Raw genomic sequence first — 24,039 nt, forward strand, 5'->3', positions numbered from 1 at the left:
TATTTTATCTTTAGAATTTTGTAAAAAGACATATATTCTATTTTAAAATGATTAATGCTTCCAAAGTATTGTACAAAATACGTACAGTATCTTGTGAGCTGGATTCACTGTGAACTTTACAATGCTGAGCAATAGAATTTTGAATCAAAGTCATGGTCAACTTTTATTCAGGTGAAATTTGGTTTAAGTTTTCATGGCAGCCCTTTACTTGGAAATGAAATACACGAGTTTAATGGAAGAATGTAAAGCAAACAAAAACCCCTTTGCCATTTCGTAAATGTATTGATTTATTAGTGCTGCCATAAAAATACAATATCCTTCCAGAACTGTTCAGTCTTTATATCACCGACTATTTAAAGAGGTACTACACTCTTAGAAGACTGCTAATTGTTTTTTTTTTTTTTTTTTGCTAGTTTCTTGGTTAAGAAACATTATGGATGGCTGCTTTTAGGTCACAACAAGAAGGGACAGATTAAAACTGCTAAAATAGAATGCATGTTTTAATCTCACTCTCTGATTTCTTGATAATTTTATGATCTTGCCTTCTCAAGTTAGTGTAGTTGAGCTTTTCTTAAAAAAATATTTTAGTGTGGAAAAAAATGTACTTTCTAGGTCACATATTAAAGTGGATTTGATATTTTTTTTTCTTTTTTAAAAATTTTCATTTTTAGGCATAAAAACCAAACTGGACATGTTTCTAATTGACTTTTGGGCTTTAATTTTTTTTTTAAATGTGCTATACTGTTAATTTGATTTGTAAGCAGTCTTTATTCTCATCATTCTTTTCAATACATTTGTATTCATTTATAAGGATATGCATCTAAAATGACAAGTTTTCAACATTTTTAAAACTAAAAAAAAGTCTATCTGAAAATGACATCATCATTTCTTTAAAAATAGCCATGATCCAAGGCAGGTTGACTTCTCTTGTCCCGTGTTAACCATTTTATGGAAAATTACCCCTTGTGAAGAGTAATATCAACTGCAACAGCCAGTGTTCTACACAATCTCCTTTTCACCTTTTATTGGAACAAAAATATTTACTGAAGGTGGAAGATTCCATAGACACGGGAAAAGTGACCTCCCTGTCTGCTTCTTCTGGAAGATTTCTTTGAGTGAGACTAACTCTATTCATATTCATGAGTTGAAATCAGGCCCAAGTTACTAACTAGCTATGTAACAATGGACAAGTCAGCTAACTATTCTTGCCTCAGTTTCCTAATTTATAAAATGAGCTGGAGAAGGAAAGGGTAAATCACTCCCTTATCTTCCCCAAGAAAAGAACAAATGACATCCCAAAATGTCAGATAAGATCCAAGTGACCAAACAATAGAAACGATACTCAGAGGAAACCTTTTCTATCTTATACAAAAAAATAACATATTTTCTCCAATAGTTATACTGTTCTTGTATTTTAAAATAGCCATCTTTTCTCTCTTTGTTTCAGACAATGGTCCTTTGAACAATGTTTGGCTTATGAGTACTGCCCTAAAATATATTTATACATAAATACTCTCTTACACAAGACTCACTGTAGATGCCTTCCAACTTGATATCTATAACAGCCAGGGGAAATTAATGGCTTCTTGTTTAATTCTTAATTGACTACTTAATGTTATTATCCAACCCCCACTAAATGAACCGTGATTGGTAAAAATTATCCCTCTTAGGTCTCTGCAAATAACATGAAAGTACATTATAAAAAGGAAGCACTCCTGGTACTGAGACCCTCTGCTTTATTTTTCCTTCTTAATAAAAAGGGGGGAGTTGAAAGAAAAAGAAAAAAGTATTACTAAAATGTGAAATATATTCCACATGACTGATTTTTTTCATTATATCCCAACATTTTTAAGCATGCTTATTTCCATTTTACAGAATAAAACTAATATTCATTAATAATATTAGAGGAAACATTGCTTAAGCAACAAATTATTACTGACCAAAAAAACGTGTAAAAAAGGCATTTGAAAATATATCAAATGTCTGTTTGAAAAAGACTCATAGGATCTTCTTAACTTCTATTTTTGGCTGAATTGATAAGAGAAAGTCAATATGTGTGCAGAGGGAACAACTATATGGCAGCTAAGTGGCTCAGTGGATTGTCAGGCCCAGAGATGGGAGGTCCTGGGTTCAAATGTGGCCTCAGACACTTTATAGCTGTGTGACCCTGGGCAAGTCACTTGATCCCCATTGCCTACCCCTTACCACTCTTCTGCCTTGGAACCAATACAGACAGATTATTGGTTCCAAGACAGAAGGTAAGGGTTTAAAAAAATATGTCTGCAGGAATTATAAAATTTCATTAGTTAGTATCAACAAATAACATGATGTCACTATAGCAAAACTAGGACACACTTATAGGCCAAGTTGTAGCATCCCAATTTATTTTGTTGTTATTGTTTATGTTGATTAATATAGTTTATTTCTCTCTGATGTTTAATGAATCTAAGATGCATAAAACAATGGTATAAATTTGTTAAAAATAATTAGCCTTGCAAAGAAAGCAAGTGGCTGATTTAAAACTCAAGATTTTTAATGGACACTAATATAACATTTATGATTTAATTGTAGGTAATAATTATTAGAAAACTATTTGCCAGTAGGATGTATTCTCATCAAGTACTTATATTACTCCACAGTTGTAAATTATTCTCTTCAAGAAAAGCATTAACTTTTTAATAAAGTTAATTTTGGTCCAAAACTTATTTAGTTTAATTCTTCTGCTCTCCTAAAAAAAATAAATGAGGTTGTTTTTTTTTTAATATTGATACAGAATAATCATCATAATGTCAAATTTTCTATGAATTAAAAATTAAAATATATTTCATAATGAATAAAATTATATTTTACAAATATTTAATGAAATATTTTCTATTAGTTTTGTTTATGAAAAATTACTAGCTAGCTGAAAAAGAAAATACTGCCCAATATACTACAACTGTAAAAATTTTTTTTGTCTTTAAAACATTTTAGACAGACACTTCAAAGTCACTTAGGGACTATGGTAAGTTGATGGATTTTCTTATTATGACACTTTAAACATTAGTATATTTTAATTCCTTTCTTCCCTTTTCTGACTTAAATCCAGAGAAGTAGGCTAGCTTTATGGAGCATATGTGTTATTTACATTGTTTTTATTTTACTTTGGCATTATTTTTGGCATATCTTTCTACAATGTGGTCTAGATAAGGAGATCAAGCAATGAAAGCTAAATGAGAACAGCAGGATTTGTGAAAAATTATTGACAGTGTCCGAGGATGACAGAATATCTTTAAGAAAAGAAATCCAAAAATAAGACGGCCAAATTTAAAGAGAAAGGTATTTTTAAAATTCTCAAATTTTAACTGTATTTTATCTACTTTTCACTTTTGCATTTTACTAATAGTTATGAAAGGTGTGTGTAGGATTGAGATATCTGTCCATTGGATTTCAAGAGTGTATAGGAAATACATTTACCTGCTAATTTTATTTAATGAATTCATCTAGTCCTTTCTTTCTGTACTTGCTCTCTCTTTCAGTTGATTTGTATCCTGCTGAAACTTTTGTATAGAAAGCACAATAGTTTTAATCCTTCATTTACATCGAACTCAACTGGAAATAAGGGATCAGATTATAGATACAATGATTCATTGAAATAAAATAAGTATTGGTTTCCTCACTGGAATTTTATGAAGAAATTATAAACCTTAAAGAACAAGCAAAAATGTGAAATGAAAATGAAAAAAATGAAAGAGGTAGGTATTCAATACTAAGCTATAAATGAAAATTATTGCTATCTTTTATATTCAGTTTCTCTTGGGAACTTGGATTCACAACCCCTCCTCAGCTTAGCGGACACTCTCATGAAATGTTGATATCTACCCCTAAAGTCCAGGAAAAGCAACCAACACCAAAGCACCAGTACACTTTTTAGTCTTCACTTAAAAGTTAAAATTTTGAAAATAGGCATAAATCAAAATCTTTCCAGCTTAATAGGAGCTACAAAATTTGATTTTGCAGCTATAGTTTTCAAAAAGGCAATGACAAAACACTATGAAGGTATTTGTGGTCTCTATTTCTCTTGCTTTCTTAGTGGACAGGATTAGAGGAGTGAGAATGAATAAATTCAGAATTTACTCTAAAATTTATTTTTTTAAAGAATGAAAGTGTGTGTGTGTGATAGATAGATACAAAAAGAGAGAGAGATCTAAGTTTGATTTCCATGGAGTTTTGAAAGTAATATTAATATACAATTTAATTTAGAAATGCTATTCCATTGGAAAGCATTTTGGTAGTATAATGGACAGAGTGCCAAGCATGGAGTCAGGAAGACTCCTGATTTAAAATCTGGCCTCATTCGTTTACTAGTTGTGTGACCATGGAAAAGTCACTTAATTCTGTCTCAGTTTCCTCATCTATAAAAAGGAAGTGGAGAAAAAAATGCGAAACTATTCTTTGTAGTTGTCTTGTCTTTACCAAGAAAAACTCAAAATGTTTTTTACCAAGAAAACTCTAAATGGAATTATGAAGAGTAAGACATACTTTAAAATAAATAAGTAATCCAATTAGAAATATTTCCTCCCAATAAAGTCACAGACCTTTTTAGATAAGTATTTTCATTTCAAAGGCCCTTTACATTTTGTCTTGCAAATTTTTACACTCAAACTAGTGTTTTCCTTCCTTAAATATAGAATTAATTTTTTTAATTCCCTAAAAATTAATCACCCATATTTTTCAACATTGAATCTTCATTACCTATATAGTGAATGCTACTTTTATTGGTGGAAAATAACTCTGTCTTCTAAACCATCAGATGTTTCTTAATATAATATATAATGAAGGAGAGAAAACATTGGGCTGGAATGTATCTACTGTTCTGTTTTTTTTTTACTTTAAATATACATACCTATCATTTATAACTTGCAATTATTTTTCAATATCTTTCTTTACATTGTTTCCTCTTTTATAGGAAAACGTGGTTTTTTTAATTATCTACTCATTCTTAGCTCATGAGGTTCAGTAATGCAATGCTTGTTTTGGAAGACTTGTAAATTGCTTTCAGAAATCATTGGCTACAATTAGCATATGATTTATCTAAACTATGAATTTTAAACAATAGAAAATGTAAATATCTTCCACTTCTAACTTCTCTCAGATACAGAAATTGTCTTTACTTCAAATCATTTTCAAGATTAGTGGCTCATATGGTTATAATTATGATGATGATGATTTAGCTAGTATTTATATAAAGTTTTAAAGTTTACAAAGCACCTTGTGAGTATTAACTCATTTGATTCCTGTGAAGCAAGTGTTCTTACTTTCCCCATTTACAGATGAGGATGCTAAAGCAAATGATGGATGTGACTTGAGCCTGGTTGCAGACTTAGCAAGAGTCCAAGGATGAATTTGGTCACTGGTCTTCCTGTCAATAGGTCTAGTGCTAGGTTCACATGTCACCTAAATGTCTAGTACTTTAAACTGTAATTTTTTTGTTACAAATTTGTAAAAATAATGCAGAAATACAAGTAGTAAAGTATTGCTAACCTCATTTTTCACCATACTTAAGGAGAAATGTTATCTTATCAATATGATTAATTTCTCCAACTAACCAGACTCCATTTCACTCAAGTTTCTTTTACATCAATGCTTAGCTACATGTTTCTGTAAAGCCTTTATAGGTGAATCAGATAGTAGCTGTTCTTCCCTTTAGATCTCTTGAAATTGTATGCATTTTAATTGAGCAAAATAACTGTCCCTTGATGCTTCCTCACTAGTGCTAAAAATTTGGTCCACTTTCCATTCTATTCACTGCTACTTTATATTGCTAGTAACAGTACTTTATGGTCCTTGTCTTTGCTATTTTTATGGGGAAGTATGTGATAATTTAGTCTTGCCTACTATTAACCTCTTCATTGTACTTTGGTTGATATAGAACTTCAATTCTTAGGATGTTGTGTTCTTCCATGATTTGTATCCCTACAACATCCCTAGAAATATAATAATATTAAAAAGGTGACAGTTTCAAAGACAAGTATGGGATTATTAAAACTTCTGCATTATTAGAAATATTCTTTCCCAAGTAGATCAAATTGTGATACAACTCCTTTTTTAACAAAGATTATTTGCATTGATATGGCTTGGCAATAAGACCTAAAGGAATGTATCAATAATATTTGGGATATGTTCTATTCAGAATTAGGATGCATGAATGGGAAAGAAAAGAAAATGAGAGGAGAGGAGAAAGGAAAGGAAACAAAATAAAAAATAAAAGGAAGGTAAAGGAAAAATGCTCTCAGAGTCTTTATCCCTGGCTACCATGAGAATAGAGATTACTCTGTGTTAGGTTAATAAAGACTTTTTGTATATGCGATACTGTATACTTTGTGCAAGCTTTCCTTTAATAAGAAACACTTACATTCTTTAGGGGACATTAAATATTTTTATCAAGATATTAAGACAACGGGGACTTCCAGTTAAGATGGCGGGAGTGTAAGGAGCAGCTGCTCGATCTGTCCTGACCTAAGCATACAGGACTCCTCAAGGCAAAATAAAAACGAGTCCAGAGGAATGAAGGAACCCCACAACAGAGCACAGCATTGAAGGTACGCAGAATCGGGGCATTTGCACCCTATAAAGGGGTGAAACAGCTCTCACTAAAACGCGAGAGGAAGAAGCCCCTCAACCACCCCCACACCGCACACCTTGCAAAACCCTGAAAAGGGGCAGGGCCAACAATGGCCAGCAATAAGGAAGTCCAGAAGAAAAAGACTATCAAGAGAAACACTGGAACACTCGAAAACTTCTACACAGAGAAAATCCAGACAACAGAGGAGGGAAAACAAAAATCCAAACCTCCCCAAAAAAATGAAAGCTGGTCACAAGCTATGGAAGAGTTTAAAAATGAAATGCTGAGGAAGATGGAAGAAATCTGGCAAGAAAATAACAGTTTAAAAGGCATAATTTCGCAATTGGAAAGTGAGACAAGTCAACTGAAGACCAAAAATGACCAGATTGAAAAGGAAAACCAAAAAATTATAGCCGAAAACCAAAACATTAAAGCCGAAAACCAAAACATTAAAGCCAAAAACCAGTCCTTAAAGGCTAGAATCGAACATTTAGAAACCAATGATCTCTCAAGACAACAAGAACAAATAAAACAAAGTCAAAAGACTGATAAAATAGAAGGAAACAAGAAATATCTCAATGAGAGAGTGACAGACCAAGAAAACCGGTCTAGAAGAGACAACTTGAAAATCATTGGTCTTCCAGAAAAGGCAGAAATTAATAGAAACTTGGACTCCATACTTAAAGAAATTATTCAGAAAAATTGCCCTGAAGTTCTACAACAAGAGGGCAATATAGACATTGAAAGGATCCATAGAACACCCTCTACACTGGACCCAGAAAAGTCAACACCCAGAAATATAATAGTGAAATTGAAGAGCTTTCAAGTTAAAGAAAAAATCTTACAAGAAGCCAGAAAGAGACAATTCAAATATCAAGGAGCACCAATAAGGATCACACAGGATCTGGCAGCCTCAATGCTAAAAGACCACAAGGCTTGGAATACAATATTCAGAAAGGCAAGAGAGCTGGGCCTTCAGCAACAAATCAACTACCCAGCGAAACTAACCATATACTTTCAGGGGAAAGTATGTGCATTCAACAAAATTGAAGAATTCCAAGTTTTTGCACAAAAGAGACTGGGACTAAATGGAAAGTTTGACACTCAACCACAAATATCAAGAGAAAGATGAAAAGGTAAATAAGAAACAGAGGGAAAAGAAAGAAAACTCATAGTCTTTTAAGCTTGACTCATTAAGGGCATAAATAAGATCTAATTATCTGTATTACTAGGTGGAGAAATGCTATGTATAATTCTCTGTAGTGAACTCTATACACTATTATAATATTCACTATTATAGCAACCAGAAGAATAATTCATAGAGAGAGGACAGGATACTAAATGGTCTAAGAAGACATGGGGGGTGGGAAAGAGGGGGGGGAATAGTAGGAGACACCAAGAAAAATCCGAGTAAATAAGAAAAATAAGATATTCTATTACACACAAAGAGGGCATGGGAAGGGGGGCGGATGAATAATATCATAAGAAGGAGAGGAAGAGAGCATAATCAAACCTTACTCTCAGTGTAATCAACCCGGAGAAGGAAGAGTAGCTTTATTATCCATCCTGATAAAAAAAACCCTATCTAACCCTACTGAGAAAGTCAGAAGGGATAAACCAAAGGGAGAAGGGGAGTGGGGAGGCCAAAAAAGGGAGGGGAGACGAAGGGGGAGGGAATTCATTTGATCTTTAAAAAAACAAAAAGAGGGGAACAACAAGGGAGGGGGGCAGAAAGGGAAGTCAATCAAGGGAGGGGATAAGGGATAGGGGCTCAAAGAAAACCAAATTGACAGTATTAGAGATGAAAAGGGAGACCTCACCTATAATGAAGGGGAAATTAAGGCAATCATTAAGAACTATTTCGCCCAATTATATGGCAACAAATATAACAATTTAGGAGATATGGATGAATATTTACAAAAATATAAATTGCCTAGATTAACAGCAGAAGAAATAGAATACCTAAATAATCCCATATCAGAAATAGAAATTGAACAAGCCATCAAAGAACTCCCTAAGAAAAAATCACCAGGACCTGATGGATTCACAAGTGAATTCTATCAGACATTCAAAGAGCAACTAATCCCAATACTATACAAATTATTTGATATGATAAGCAAAGAAGGAGTCCTACCAAATTCCTTTTATGACACAAATATGGTACTGATTCCAAAGCCAGGTAGACCAAAAACAGAGAAAGAAAACTATAGACCAATCTCCCTAATGAACATAGATGAAAAAATCTTAAATAGAATATTACCAAAGAGACTCCAGCAAGTAATTAAGAAGGTCATCCACCATGATCAGGTGGGATTTATACCAGGAATGCAAGGATGGTTCAACATTAGGAAAACCATCCACATAATTGACCATATCAACAGTCTAACAAACAAAAATCACATGATTATCTCAATAGATGCTGAAAAAGCCTTTGACAAAATACAGCATCCATTCCTATTGAAAACATTGAAAAGTATAGGAATAGAAACCTTCCTAAAATTAATAAACAATATATACCCAAAACCATCAACAAGCATTATATGCAATGGGGATAAATTAGAAACCTTCCCAATAAGATCAGGAGTGAAACAAGGATGCCCATTATCACCTCTATTATTCAACATAGTACTAGAAACACTAGCAATAGCAATTAGAGAAGAAAAAGAAATTGAAGGTATCAAAATAGGCAATGAGGAGACTAAGCTCTATCACTCTTTGCAGATGATATGATGGTATACTTAAAAAATCCTAGAGAATCAACTAAGAGGCTCGTAGAAATAATCAACAACTTTAGCAAAGTGGCAGGATACAAAATAAATGCACATAAGTCATCAGCATTTCTATACATTTCCAACACATTAGAACAGCAAGAGGTAGAAAAGAAACACCATTTAAAATCACCCTAGACAATATAAAATACTTGGGAATCAATCTAACAAAACAAACATAGCTATTATACGAAAACAACTACAAAACACTTTCCAAACAAATAAAACTGGACCTCAACAATTGGAAAGCCATTAACTGTTCATGGGTAGGACGAGCTAACATAATAAAAATGAACATCCTACCCAAATTAATTTACCTATTTAGTGCCATACCTATCAAATTACCAAAAAACTTCTTTACTGAATTAGGAAAAACTATAACAAATTTCATTTGGAATAACAAAAGATCAAGAATATCAAAGGAAATAATGAAAAAAATGTGAAGGAAAGGGGCCTAGCAGTACCAGATATCAAACTATACTATAAAGCAGCAGTCATTAAATCAATATGGTACTGTCTAAGATACAGAGAAGAGGATCAGTGGAATAGACTTGGGGTTAATGACATCAGCAAGACAGTGTATGATAAACCCAAAGAGCCCAACTTTTGGGACATGAATCCACTATTTGACAAAAACTGCTGGGAAATATCGAAAACAATATGGGAAAGATTAGGTTTAGATCAACATCTCACACCCTACACCAAGATAAATTCAGAATGGGTGAATGACTTGAATATAAAGAGGGAAACTATAAATAAGTTAAGTGAACACAGAATAGTATACTTGTCAGATCTCTGGGAAAGGAAATATTTTAAAACCAAGCAAGAGTTAGAAAAATTACAAAATGTAAAATAAATAATTTGATTACTTTAAATTAAAAAGATTTTGTTCAAACAAAAACAATGCAACCAAAATCAGAAGGGAAACAACAAACTGGGAAAAAATCTTTATAACGAAAAACCCTGACAGGGATCTAATCCCTCAAATATACAAGGAGTTAAAGCAATTGTATAAAAAATCAAGCCATTCCCCAATTGATAAATGGGCAAGAGACATGAATAGGCAATTTTCAGATAAAGAAATCAAAAGTATCAAAAAGCACATGAGAAAGTGTTCTAAATCTCTAATAATTAGAGAAATGCAAATCAAAACAACTCTGAGGTATCACCTCACACCTAGCAGATTGGCTAAAATGAAAGAAGGGGAGAGTAATGAATGTTGGAGGGGATGTGGCAAAATCGGGACATTGATGCATTGCTGGTGGAGTTGTGAAATGATCTGACCATTCTGGCTGGCAATTTGGAACTATGCCCAAAGGGCTATAAAAGACTGTCTGCCCTTTGATCCAGCCATACCATTGCTGGGTCTGTACCCCAAACAGATCATAGATAAACAGACTTGTACGAAAATATTTATAGCTGCGCTTTTTGTAGTGGCAAAAAACTGGAAAATGGCGGGATGTCCTTCAATTGGGGACTGGCTGAACAAATTGTGGTATATGCGGGTGATGGAATACTATTGTGCTAAAAGGAATAATAAACTGGAGGAATTCCATGCAAATTGGAGAGACCTCCAGGAAGTGATACAGAGTGAAAGGAGCAGAGCCAGAAGAACATTGTACACAGAGACTGATATACTATGGTAAAATCAAATGTAATGGGATCCTGTACCAGCAGCACTGCAATGACACAAGACAGCTCTGAGGGATTTATGGTAAAGATGCTACCCACATTCAGAGGAAGGACTGCAGGAGAGGAAACATATAAGATAAACAATTGCTTGAATGCATGGGCTGAGGCGGACATGAATGGAAATAGACCCTGAACAAGGACACATGTTACAACCAGTGGAAATGTGCGTTGGCCATGGGTGGGGGGAGAGTGGGGGGTGAAGGGGAAAGTAGGGGCATAAAGTATGTAAACAGATTAAAAACGAATATTAATAAATGTCTAATAAAAAAAGATATTAAGACAACATGAGAGATTTTATAGAAAGTTGTTTTTTGATGGAGGAAAAACTTGGTTCAAGATCCAGTTCTGATACCTACTGCTGATTTGATCATAGATTAGTCACTTAACTTCTCAGTCCTCCCCAGGAAACTCTCTAAGATTCTAACATTGCAAAACTGTTGGTAAAATATTTAGGACTTTGTTTCCCAAGTGCTCCATAGAGATAAAGATGAAATTAAAAAGATTAAATGATAATTATAATTTAAATAACACCTTAAGTGTTATTTAGGGAGTGAAAAAATGGAAAATATCTTCAGAAGACAGAATCTTATTCTTGTTATGGTAGAGAGGAGGGTTTAGTAGAACTCTAAGGTTTTCCCTACATGATTATTAGAGCTAAATTTTCCTTATGTGGAAAATAGATTATTTTGAAAATTTTACACTTTGCTCTGGAGGCTGACTAATCTCAAAATAAGACATAAAATCTCTAAATCTTGTTGGGTTTCTAGAAAAATATATAAGTATCCTTTTGTTTTGCACCAGATATTTCTGCTGACAGTACTACAAATTAGCCACCTTTCAGGAATGTAAAAATTGATATTCCAAGAAAGCTTTATATTTGCTGGCATAGCCCGTACCATCAAAGGAGCATTACTTGCATGATTTCTAATAAAAATCTATTTGGCAAAAATGTATTTAAGTAATTAATGACACTTCTTTGAGTCTGCATAATACAAATGCAATGCATTTTTTCTAGTAAAGTATAACTTTAGTAATTACAAGATTAAGGATGTATATACTGCCATTAACTTTTAAGTTTTGATTTGTTTTTTAAAGTTAGAAAACGTACATAATACCTCTGGGAGACAAGCAAGTATTATTATCTTCTATGCACAAACAGCAACATTTCAGAAACGATTAAGCAATTTTCCAAAGGCTGCAAAGGGTTCAGTGTCAGAATAGGATTAGAACTAAGTACTTTATGATTCCCAGGGCTGTTTTTAGATGATTAGAAAATGCCTGCTTCAGCCTGACCTCATTAACCAAATGGGTGGGAATGTTTGAATTATAGCCTTAAAATCTGGGATTTATTTAATTTTAAAAGACAATACAGAGTTTAGAAAATTCAGAGGCAATTTTAGGATAGCGATTAATTCTTTCTTTCATACAGATAGGTATATAACCTTGCATCAGAGAAAAATGATATATAAAAATTATAACACATTCATGTTATTTTATGCATGTTATTCCACTGTCAAGATTTTTACTCACTAAGATTGCTACTTCTTATTCTATTTTTATATCAAATTTCATCAAATTGAATTTTGTCCATTGTTATATATTTTTAGTTTGAGATACAGCAGTAAATAATAATAAATAGTAAATCTTTGACCAATCTACTAGAAGATAGCTTGAAAACTATTTTTGTTCTATAAAGCACAAACTTAACACTTCCTCTTACTGAAATGATTGATTAGGTAAAGTTAAAGAAAATATCAATTTATAATCAATCCTCAACTTTTTTGTGAGGATAATAATCCTAGAAAATGGTATGAAAGTCAAAAATGATAATTGATTCATTAAACCTATGAGAAAAAGGGGATTAAGTTCCCAAACCCACCCAAAACTGTAATCTTTCACTAGAGATTGTTGAAAACACACTTTTTTCTGCATAAAATTCCTTAAAAACAAACCATTGGTTGTAACTTTTTACATAGTAGTCATGAAATAATCTACAAAGTGTAGTACACAAAACAAAATTTGTAACATGCAAAACATTTTTCTCATTAGTAGTTCCCTTAAGTTCTATGACCTTTTGTGCTAACATCTCAATATTCTTTTTCTTTCAGCAATTTACTGTTTAATAACACATGAAATCTACACAACCATAAATATTGTACAGCAAATGAAATTTTTAAAACTAAAAAAATGTTAAATATGAATCTTATATCCCACTATGTCTGATGGCATTGTGGGGGCACTGTATTATATACTATCCAGCAGTAAACATCCATACCTTGTCCTCCCTTTGAAAACAAAAGGAGAGATTTCTGAGACTTTAGCAGTTACTGTTGGATTGGTGAGGACTAAATATAACCTGTGTTATTCTGTCCTTCATGACTGCTGGATGGTGTGGGAGATCATAAAGGATGCATCAGCTTAATAGCAGCTGCAGATAGTCAAGAAGTTTATGTAACATTTTAATTTTTTTCACTCACATTGCTGACTTTGCATATATGAACTTAGAGCCTAAAGGACTCAGAATACACCTTGGGGGCATAATTGTAACATAAAAATTGAGTTTTAAAGCTAAATAATTAAAATATAAGTATAATTTGTCAGTTAGTTATTAAGAGAGGGAAGAAGAGGGAAAGAACCAACATACTCTGGGCTTGAAGGGAAGCCGGGGTATTCATCTTGAAGGAAGGTGTAACTTCAAAACAAGTCCCTTCCTGTGAAATTAACTAAAGCCTGATTGTTAATTTCAGTTTAGTCTATTTCCCTCAGCCTGTGTTTAAGTCTGAGTCTGGTCTATGAGCCCTGCTGTCTTTGCCTGTTAGATTAATTCTCTCTCTCCCTGAAGATCTTTTCCCCTTCAGTGCTGTACTCCCTGTCTTCAGCTATATTATATCCTGAATCTCCCTGTTCCAGCCTACCTGTAACCTAGATTTCCTACTTAGCAAGTCCCTGACAACCTCTTTTCAAAATCCCCTTCTACCACACACCTTTCCTCAAATTACCCCATTACATTCTGACGAATCCTAATTTAGAATCATGGCCATTAGTACATCAAGATCTAGATTTCACTCAACATGCTAACATGAGGTACTTGTTAAGATGCAGGGCTGATCTTATTGAAGCAATGAGATCATTTGCAAAAATTGATTACACAAGGACTTATTTATGATGGTAGGGTGAACAAGACCAGTGAAGTGCCAAGTAAGATACCAGTTACTTCACAGACTTACGAACATTGTGCTCCTCATTTTTTTTCCTCTACTGTTCATACCTGGGATTGTACATAATTATCAACTCAAAGGTTAAAATTCTATTACTAATTAAGTCGTGTGAATGCTGAAAGTTGTCTGAATGTTGAGGATTTACTTATCTACCTACCAGAAGAATTCTTCCATGAACACATCAGTGATATTCTCAGCATTCTTTGTAACATATTAATGTGAAATGTGGACCAATCCATATCTTTAAGACCCTTTGCAAAAGTCATATGATCGTTTATGTCAAAATATAATGTTGCTATTCTCTATTACAACAATCAATCAGTAAAGTTATATTATGTTATATTATTTTTCCCCTCTCCCACATTAGACATTGAGTTTCCTAAGGTCAAGTATTTATTTTTGTCTTTTTATTAACAGTAGTTAGCATTTATAAAATACTTTTCCACTCCCTGATGATGATGATGATGATGATGATGATGATGATGATGTGTAGGTCTGTGAGTGTGTGGGTAGTGTGATGGTTGTAGATGCATCCCTTCTCATTTCACAACATGACAAACTTGGGACTGTGTAGTCTATGATAATATTAGTACAACCTATATCATATTATATGTCTCCTTGGTGAGTGGAGAAAAGTAGAAGGGAGGGACAGAGCATAGATTTCAAAATATCAGTAAGTTATTATTTAAAATGGCATTGATATATAACCTGAAAAAACAAAGGAAAAATAATAAGACGTGTTGACATTGGGAAATATGGTTAATTACTATTAACTGTTTTTTTAATCCAAGTAGAGTACATGTATAGAAAAAAGTTATCTTCTTTTCCAGAGGGACCACAACAGGGTACTCATGAGCTCAAAATGAACAATTGATTAGCTTAAATGTCTAAAGTCAGTTGCAAATAAAGGAGTTAGTATGGCACACAGGATAATGTGGGATTAGGATAAAAATATCTCTGTTTAAATCTTATCACTTCTATATAATAGCTGTGACTGCCTGGGCAAGTCATTGAACCTCTCAAAGGTGTTTACAGAGCAGATGTCACTCTGCATGGGTAGAAGGGGTTTCTTCATTGGAAGTTCCCTATACTAATATGATCATAGGTTTGAACCAAAAGCAAAATAAATCCCCCTAGTAGCTAAGAATATATGAAATCATGGATTTATAGTTTCAGAGTTGTAAGGGACATCTTAGTGCATCTGGTTGAAAAAAATGAGGATCCTAGAAGTGATTAAAAAATTATAGTAAGATTAATACAAATTCAGTAATTATATTTTATAAGGGAAAAGTCTAAACTACAATGCAATCTAGTTACTTCCTCCTTTTCTCATAAACAAGCATTTGCAATGGGTGTCATTCATCAAGTAATCAGAAAGCTTGTCAACCATATAAAGCTCATCTGATGGTGAGTGGTGGAGGCCTTGGAAATGAGCTGACCCTTTGACAGAGGGACATGTGCCAGTATATTATATTAAAGACCATCCTAACCAACCAAATCTCAAGATACCTCTTTAATAAGACATCACGCAGTCATTGATAAAATTTACACCTCCTATCCATTATTTCAAAATGAACATCCAACCCATTGAGACTTATGATTGGTGGTTGGATATTGGGTGAGATCTTGAATAATGGAATTTTAGGGTATAAAAAAGGGAGAAAACTCTCCTTCATTTGTCTTAGGTGGAAGAAAACCTAATGAATGACCCCGTTCTACTGAGAGACACCTCACTTTCAATAAACCCACAGAGAAGGAAAGGGTTGGTGACTTAGAACTTTGCCTATGTTTTATTTCATATTAGCAGAGAAATGGACCCTACAAGGACAATTCTTCAATATTATATAATTTCAAGTGTTTGGTAGTTTGAATGAGCAAAAGCTGTACTGGAAGTCCCTGCAATGATTAAACCACAGATCGTGTCAATAGTAAAGTAGTAGAGAGGAATGTAATGCCAAGCTAGAATTCTTAACCAAATCTATATTTCAAATTGGGTGATCTGCTAGGAATATAATGCTTATTTCCCTCTTATCTGACAAATTATATAGTCTCATTGTTCCTGCTACTCTTTACCAATATTACATATCAGTTTCCTCCTAATCTTATTTGTCAAGTCCATCACTCTAAGTATATAAATATTTTAAATGGGTTATCTACTGTCCATGGTGTCTAAAATCTTGGGGGAGGGGAACAAATCTCCTTTTACTTTAAAGGGAAAGAGTGGATTCTGAAGGATATGGATAAGAAAGTTTAAATTATTCCTGGAAAAATTTAGAGAATAAATTACTATAATGATTTTGAAATAAAATGCAACATTCACTATTAGCCAACATGAATCTACAAAAACAAAAAACTTCTACTTGGACTCTGAAACCTGGATTACTTTGTTGGGGGAGTAAAAGGCTGACTCCTTTCCTAGTTTCTGAAGAGATTAGCTTCCATCTTGGAGGAGGCCATGTGATAACTCACAACCAGCCTTCCTGATTGAGAGCTAATTAATTTCTGACTGGATTAAGTAGCCCCAGAGTAAAACAATTAGGTTGATAAGATAGATCACCTCTCTAACTCACTCACATTATCTCTTCTTCTCTATTTGTATATATTTGTAAATAAATTTATGACTCAAGATATAATAAATACTGGCAACAACATAATTTCATATAATCATTGTCTAATCATTAATTTTAACCTTTACAACATAGAGCTAGGAAGTTCTTAGTTTAAATTCCTCCTCACTCTTAAAAAAACAAAACTTATTGAAACAATGAATAATTTATCAAAGTTGCAGGATAGGATATAAAACCATGTAAATCAACATTTCTTTACACCAACAAAAAAAGTCCAACACCAAGAGACAGAAAGAAAAATCCCATTTAAAATCACTGTAGAAAATATAAAATACTTGGGCGTACGTGTGTCAAAACAAATTCAGGACTCATATGCTTTTCACACAAATACTCAGAACTAACAATTGGAAAAAATTAATTTCTCATGAGTAGGCTGAACCAATGTAATAAAAAAGTGACAATTCCATCTAAATTGATTCATCTTTCAGTGCCATATGAATTATTACTAGCCAGCAGTAAACATTAACACAAGTGCATTCTTGTGACCTGTGGAGGGAAGCTGGAGACTGGAAAAGGAGGGGCAAAGAAAAAGATTAAAATGAAAGACACATAGATAAAAGACACACACAACCTAGTATTTGGAAACAGCTTAGGCAAACTGCTTCAACTTGCAGCAGCTCTAAGATGTATATTTAAATGTAAATAGACCAAGGAGAACTTGGTCTATTCACAAAACAAAAGAAAAAACAAATGTTTTGTCACACTGGTGTTACAAGATTTTATAAAGTTTTACAAGATTTGTGAGAAAGGAAGTTGATTCTTAAAGTTGTTGATTGAAAACCCAGATACCTATGTAAAAATGTTTCCTTCAGGATCCAACTTTGTACATATTCAGAAATCTTATTTTACATGTGAGAATTCTTTTCCTCTAACCCAGAGAAGTGTGGGAATTTCTTGTACACTTATAGAATTTTACAGACTAAGAGTATCCTCTTTCTTAGTAGGAAACTGAAGAGAATCAACTATTGTAGAAAGCACTAAGGAACCAAGCTCAAAGAGACATAAAACTGTGCATATACTTTTACCCAACAATACTACTTCTGGGTCTATATCTCAAAGAGATCAGGAAAAAGGGGGCCTATATGTCCCCATTGTTTTTGTCAGCTCTTTCTGTAGTGAGAAAGAATTGGAAAATGAGGGGTTGTCTGTCACTTGGAGAATGGATGAACAAGTTGTGTAATTGTAATAGATTGTAATAGAATACTGTTGCATTATAAGAGATGATGAATAGGATTAGGTGAGAAAAACCTGTAAAGACCTATATAAACTCATGCAAAGTCAAGTCAGCAGAATCAGGAGAACATTGTATATAGTAACAGGAATACTATACAATAATCAATTGTGAAGGATTAAACTATTATCAGTAAAGCAAGTTTCAAAGTCAATAATAAGAGATTTAATATGAAAATGCTATCCATAGCCAATGTAGTAACTGTTGGAATCTGGGTGCAAATCAAAGCATGTCACATTCCACTTTATTTCCTTTGTGGTATTTTTATTGTATGTGTGACATGTCTTCTATCATCACATGAGCAATAAGGAAATATTTATTGTGTGAGAGTACTGATATATACTGTATATTAGACTATACTTTTTTTTAGGGTGGGGAAAGAAAGGGTAGGAGGAAATCTGATTATGGAAATGTCAGAAAACAATTGTCAAGGTAATTCTTAAACCTTACTCTCTGAAATTGGGTCAGAGAAGGAAGAACAGCTAGATTTATTTGGATATAGAATCCTATCGTACCCTATAGAGAACTAAAAGAGGAATGAGGGAGGGGTGCGTGGGGAGGAGAGTAATATAAGGGAGGGAAATGTTGGGGGGCATTAAAAGACCCTAAAGAGAAGTAAGAGGGGAATGAGAAGGGAGGGAGTGGCAAGGGGAGTAAAATAAAGGTGGGGGAAAGGGGGACTGACTAAAAGATTGCAGGGAAATAGAAGAGAAACAAAACAACTAAATAATATTATAACTTTAGTAAAGTAGCAGGATATGTATTAATTTGGGAACAAATTTTCAGCCTATCTTTCTGGCAATACAAAATCTAATGGAGAAAAAGAGGAAGGGAGATTCCATTCAAAATAACTAAAATATTAAATGTCAGGCCCAGTCCTTTTGCTTTTTAGTTCTTTGTAATAAATTTGTTATTGCTGTTGTTGCTACTACTGCTGTTTTCTCATTCTACTGTTTATTTGAGGAAGGGATCAAGGTAATCAGAAGTTTCAATAATGATATCCAGAAGAGGGACCGTTGTTATACTTTTTACAATGTGTAGAAAAGTAAACAATGCAATTCAGACAGAAATTCAAAGGGGAGTTTTGAAAATGATTTGTAAATTTATTTTGTTAAAAATTAAGCATGGTGAAATAGATTCATAGATTCACATCAATTTATATATTCATATCAAATCATTTTTCTGTTTTGTTGTGTACACGTAATTCTCTTTTGAAGTTTTAATCTTCAAAATAAAATATAATTTAAAATGCAAAAAAAAGTATTGTCAAATATTTTAGATGTAACTGAAAAAAATAAAGAATTTTAAAAAAGTAATGGGGTGGGTCAGCTGGGTGGCTCAGTGGATTGAGAGCCAGGGCAGGAGATGGGAGGTCCTCAGACACTTCCTAGCCCCATTGCCTAGTCTTTACCTCTCTTCTGCCTTAGAATCAATAATCAGTATTGATTCTAAGATGGAAGGTAAGGGTTTAAAAAAATAAGTAAAGGAAGGAGGCAGCAAGGTGGCTCAGTATGGAGAGGGAAGCCTAGATTTAGGAGGTGATGTTGTGGGGGGCTTGAGGTAAACCCCTGGAGTTCAGGAAGGGTACCTTTTGCAAGGATGCAAGACTCCAAAACTTAGCTTAACAATAAAGATAAATTTATTAGTTTTGAAAGTAATGTGGAATATGTCCGGGAGGATGTTATAGGTAGAACAGCAAGATGAAAAGCTGCTCCCTGAATCCATCAATTCTGGGGATTATATACTCTTTAAAACAGTGGGGTTGTGGTGCTGTTATGGTGAGGACTTGATTCTAGAGTGGTAAACACTTGTGTTCGGGGAGGGGGTTTAGTCATTTGACCAGGGTCTGCCTGGAGACATAGGAGGTGATGCTCATAGTTTAGGGACAGATGGATGTCTGAGATATAGCCTGATGGTATAGAGGTGTAGCCTGAAGGTGCATCTCTATCTCCATCTCAATCTAAAGGATTGTCCAAGGATGATAATTCTCTTGAGTCTTATAGAAGTTATCAGATGTTATTGGGTTAGGAGTCACAAGGACAGAAGGGAGCAAAGGAATTTCCCTGCTTGAAGTTTCCCTTAGTTTTGAGGTTACAATAACCATGACAGTACTGGGTTCAAATCTGACCTCAGATACTTCCTAGCTGTGCGACCCTGGGTAAGTCACTCAACCCCCATTACCCAGTCTTTACTGCTCTTCTGCCTTGGAATCAATATATAGTATTGATTCTACATTAGAAGGTAAAGGTTTAAAAAAATAATTGGGAAGTTCTGAAAAATTTGATGGCAAAAAAGTGAAGTTTGGAATAAAATCATATAATTTTTGGTCTCCCCACAGCAGATATTTTAGTACAGAGCATATATGCCATACTCAAAAAATTGTTAAGGATTATTTGAAATTAATAAAAGTTAATAATTTTCAGGAAAATTTGGTGTTTTGAATGTGGAAAAATCTCACTAAATTTCATAATTCTGAACTCAATACTATCTAATATTATTTATAAGTAATTCAAGGATATAAACGATAAGTTCTCAAAGGAATGAATCCAAGCTATCAGTATCTAAAGAAAAGAATCTCCAAATTACTAATAATGAGAAAAATGCAAATTAAAGCAATTCAGACTTTCCATCTCATAGTAATCCTAATTTTAATAACATCCACAAATTACAATATTTTAAATAATATAGTTTTATATACTAATGACTTTCCTTATTAAAGTGAAAAAGTATCAGTAACTTATTGAACATGATTAATCATGTAGCTGCTTAACTGACAAATGCAGTATTCCTCCACATTTTATTAGTAAGCAGCCATATAATAAGCAAAAAATGAAATTTACAAAAAGTGTCATTGAGTGAATAGAATATGAGGGACTTCCTGTTTTAAACCAACTGCAAATCAATAACCAAATAAATAGAAATCAATGATTATATACAGAAATATACAGATACATTATATAGAGATACAGAAAAGGCCTTTGACAAAATACAACACCCATTCCTATTGAAAAAATTAGAAAGAAATGCAATAGAAGGGTTTTTCCTAAAAATAATAAACAGTTTTTATCTAAAACAAGCAGCAAGTATCATCTGAAATGGGGATAAATTAGAAGCCTTCCCAATAAGAACAGGAGTGAAACAAGGATGCCCATTATCACCTCTATTATTTAACATTGTACTAGAAACACTAGCAGTAGCAATTAGAGAAGAAAAAGAAATTGAAGGTATTAAAATGGGCAATGAGGAGACCAAACTATCACTCTTTGCAGATGACATGATGGTCCACTTAGAGAATCCAAGAGAATCAACTAAAAAACTAGTGGAAATAAGCTTTGCTAATTGCAATTTCTTGATATCTGAATTGTTTCTTTCTGGCTTCTTGTAATATTTTCTCCTTAGCAGGGAAGCTCTTGAATTTGGCAATTACATTCCTTGGAGTTGTCTTTTGAGAATTTAATGTAGATCATTTTCTATGGACTTTTTCAATGTCTATTTTGCCCTCTTCTTGAAGAACATAAGGGCAGTTTTCTTGGACAATTTCTTGTAGTATGATATCAAGGTTTCTGTTTATTTCCAGGTTTTCAGGTAAGCCTATAATTCTCAAAATTTCTCTCCCAGACCTGTTTTCCAAGACAACCATCTTCTTTGTTGAGATATTTTATGTTTCCTTCTAATTTGTCTTTCTTTTCACTTTGCTTTATTCATTCTTGCTGGCTTGTGAGATCATTGGCTTCTACAGGCCCAATTCTCGTTTTTAATGGTTTTCAGTTAAGATCTTTTGACTTTCCTTTTCAGTTTGATCTATTCTGCTTTTCATGGCTTCCAGTTGTTTAATTCTGGTCTCTAATTTGCTTATCATTTCATTTGCTTTCTGGGCTTCTTTTTCCAAGTGGAAGTTTCTGTCTTTTAAACTTTTATTTCCTCTTTTGAACTATTTCCTACCTTTTTTTGCCAAGTTTCTTCTATCTTTCTCATTTGTTTCATCATCTCACTCAACTTTAAGCTCCTCAAGAGCTTCTGACCAATTTCCATTTTTTTGCAAAGTTTGGATATGTTTACTTGTTTGTCATCCTCTATTGTCTCCTCTGTAGTATGGATTTTTTCTCCATAAAAATTATCCATGATCAACGTCTTTCCCTTGTGTCTTTTTTTGTGGTCTAAGATTATATTTCCTGAGTGTTGTTGACTATTTCTTTGTTGGTTTTTTTCTTCCCTTTCCAGAAAGAAGTCTGAGTGAGGAGGGCAGGCTCTCTGTGTATTGAGCTATGGAGAGGTTTTTGCCCTGAGGTTATTCTTTGAGTCTCCATGGCTTCTTCTGTGTGCTGCCCCTCTCTGCTCTATCTCTGTGCCCAAGGTCCACTTTCCTCAGTCTCCTGGGGTCCCAAGTCTTGCTGCTCTTAGCGGTAAGTCTGTGGTGTTCTTATCCAGTACCCAAGAACCTAGAGATTGCCCTCAGTTTGCTCTGATTTTGGTGTGGTGGCTCTGACTCTGAAACCGTATTATAGGAAATTAATTAGCAAAGTGAAGATGATTGACAGGCAGAGGAAAAAAAAAAGATTCCAGAACTTTGAGTGGGTGGCTGACTAAGAGTCATTTACTCCCTGGACTTTTCATTGGATGGGGTGAGCTTTTGTATATCCTGCTTTGGAGAAGTCAACAACCATTAAGAAAACTTTGACTGGAGTTTTGTCAAGTTATAGCTGAGACACAAAGTGGTGGACACTTGTGTCAATATTCTTACTTCCCCTCCAAATTGGATTTTATTGGCTGTAATCAACTAGATTCCCGTGGACCCCATTTGAGGACAACATACATGAGACTTCAGTTTATTCACCTGGACTTGTTCACCTTCTAGTTTTCCTTTACTTTAATATCTCCATAGGAATTCTGGTTAGGTTTACTTAGGTAACTGAGGGATTTCTAGTGTGGTCAGAGTAGTGTCACATTCTTAGACCTTGGGGGGAAGAGAATTCAAGTTGTGTTTAATTTAGTTACCCCAACTCCCTTCCCTACCTGTCCCAGTTTGTTAATAAACCTTGTTATGTTATCTACCAGCCTTTCCTTGAATATACATACCCAGATTTGGTGATTTAGTGATTTGGCACATCACCAAAATTTAAGAACCTAGTGTTAGTTTTGATTTATTTATCCGAAAATTGCCTATTCATGTCCCTTGCCTATTTATCAATTGGGGAATGACTTAATTTTTTGTACAATTGATTTAGCTCCTTATATATTTGAGTAATTAGACCTGTGTCAGATTTTTTTGTTATAAAGATTTTTTTCCCAATTTGTTGATTCCCTTCTAATTTTGATTGCAATGGTTTTGTTTGCAGAAAAACTTCTTTTAATTTAATCAAAATTATTTCTTGTACATTTTGTAATTTTTTAACTCTTGCATGCTTTTAAAATCTTTCATTTCCCAGAGATCTGAGAAGTATACTATTTTGTGTTTGCCTATTTTACATATAGTTTCCTTCTTTATATTTAAGTCATTCACCCATTCTGAATTTATCTTGGTGTAGGGTGTGAGATGTTGATCTGAACTTAATCTCTCCCATATTGTTTTCCAATTTTCCCAGCAGTTTTTGTCAAATAGTGGATTTTTATCCCCAAAGCTGGGCTCTTTGGGTTTATCATAGACTGTCTTCCTGAGGTCATTTACCCCAAATCTATTCCACTCATCCTCCCTTCTGTCTCTTAACCAGTACCTTATTATTCTGAATACAACTGCTTTATAGTACAGTTTAAGATCTGGTACTGCTGGGCCACTTTCCTTCATGTTTTTTTTATTATTTCTCTTGATATTCTTGAGCTTGATAAGCACATGAGAAAGTGTTCTAAATCTCTTATAATTAGAGAAATGCAAATCAAAACAACTCTGAGGTACCACCTCACA

The sequence above is a fragment of the Gracilinanus agilis genome, chromosome 3 (genome assembly GCF_016433145.1).
Source record: "Gracilinanus agilis isolate LMUSP501 chromosome 3, AgileGrace, whole genome shotgun sequence".
Classification (NCBI taxonomy): Eukaryota; Metazoa; Chordata; class Mammalia; order Didelphimorphia; family Didelphidae; genus Gracilinanus; species Gracilinanus agilis.